Source organism: Pundamilia nyererei, unplaced genomic scaffold, assembly GCF_000239375.1.
Source record: "Pundamilia nyererei isolate P.nyererei 1_Seehausen unplaced genomic scaffold, PunNye1.0 scaffold00023, whole genome shotgun sequence".
Taxonomy (NCBI): domain Eukaryota; kingdom Metazoa; phylum Chordata; class Actinopteri; order Cichliformes; family Cichlidae; genus Pundamilia; species Pundamilia nyererei.
The window spans coordinates 1,387,913-1,389,925 of NW_005187424.1; positions in this window are offsets into that span (position 1 = coordinate 1,387,913).

The following is a 2,013-nucleotide window of genomic DNA, read 5'->3' on the forward strand; positions in this document are numbered from 1 at the left end:
AACTATGCTAAAACAGCTTGTCAAACACTGCCCCCTAATGGTGACCATTTATTAAGTTTGGCTAACCTCCTAAGACCCGAACTCTTTCATGGCATGGATTTTTAATTCCTCTTTCTCTGACATTTGAGCTGATTAGGACCTGATGAATGTAAAAACAAAGAATCACCAGATTTTTTTTAACCTGATTTTTGTTTCTAAGAAAAGTGAGAGCCACATATGAGGACATTCGTTTTAAATTTTGATAAAACAGAGGCAGTATAATGTCCTCGTAAGTGGATATCAGGCCCTTGTAGAGCAAAATTTAGTATTTTTGGTCTAGACAACCAAAAATGTGATGGCCACATATGTGGACGCCAGGTCCTAGGAGGTTAAAACTAATTTCTTTTTCCCGAGAATGTTTTTGATCTAAAAAAAGGAAGATCGATATATATATATATATCTGTGTAGATGTTTGGGACATTTGGATAGTCATACATGTCATAGTTGTTAAAGGAAAACACACCAAACTGCTGATTTGTCACACATCAGCGGACCACCAGAAGCACCCTGTGAGGAGGAAATATAATTTAATGTATGCCATTTTTATGAAGTTAGATCACATTTTAAATGAAAACATTAAAATGTTACCTGACATATCCCTTTCTTTGCTTCAAGCAGTTCTCATCCTGTCTCTTCCGTGTATCGTAGATTAATATGGAATAACTTAAACTTCAGCTTAGTAAGACTCTGTACCTCATATATTACCATGAGCATTATCTCAAAATGCTGTGATGATCATACTTTGTCCATCAAGTTAAAATAAGAAAGGAAAGAAAGAAAAACTTTATTGAACAGTAGATGGTGCTATTGTAATATTTTGTATAACATACGTTATACGTACGTATAACGTAGTATAAGGTACCGTACGTAGTAGGGTAGTGCGCGTACTTCAAGCTGCTATTCATGCAATTAAATATGTCAGCTGTAGACAACATAATTGGTCAAGTTTTCATAAAGGAAGCACTCAGACTATCCAAGAGACCAAGTCATATATGTCGGTTTTTTTCATCTGTAGGCCGACTGTTTTGCCCCTGTCTGTGCTGCATACAGCTTTCCAACACAGTTGACATGGAAGCTCAAATCAGTGTGCCAGCTTTTATTTCAGAGCCTGAAGAAAATGTAATGCCCGGAAATGTGACAAATACAGAAGAAAAAAGTCATAATCATACTTGTAACGCTTGTATTGACAGGAAAAACATTTTAATACAAAATCAGAAAACAACAGAAATCGATGAACCTGGAACTCCAATTGAAAAGAAAGAAAATAGAGAAAGATGCAGATTTAGTTTGGAAATTGATATGGAAGTCCTGGTTAAGCGAGTGGTAAAAAAAATCAGGTGAAGTCATCAGTCGGGAAGAAGTTGAAGCAATTTAGAAGAGGCTTACCAACAAAATCTGGGCTGGAATCGAAGATAATTTTGATGAAATTCTGGACTCCGACAATCTCTATAACATGATTTTCAAATCCCTTTGTAAAAAGTGGAAAAATGCAAAAACAGTGTTGCTAATGATGAAATTAAATCTCCCACTCATCGACAACGCAATTGTTGTAAGTTTCATAGAGGAAGCAGCCAAACTACCCAAGAAACCAAGTCGCATATGTCAGTTTTTCTCATCTGTAGGACGACAGTTTCTGTAATGTAGGGAAATCGTGATATCGACTGAAAACATTCTTAAAAACTAATTGGAGCTAATTAAACATCATACTGGCTCTTTAATTGATGGAGTCATTTCTGAAGCCCTCATAAAAAAGAATAGAAAAGAAGATCAGGATGTTTCACCTCTTATTGCAAGAGGCTCCTTTGGAACTGAAGAAGCCTAGATGATTTAAATCTACACAGACCATTCAGTTAAATATTAGGCAGAAACATTTTAACAAGCAACAGGCTGCAATGAAATTTAATCATGAGACAATTAAATGAAAAGTGTTTGTTCCTGTCAAGCACATATTATTATTCTTACACTGTAAAATGT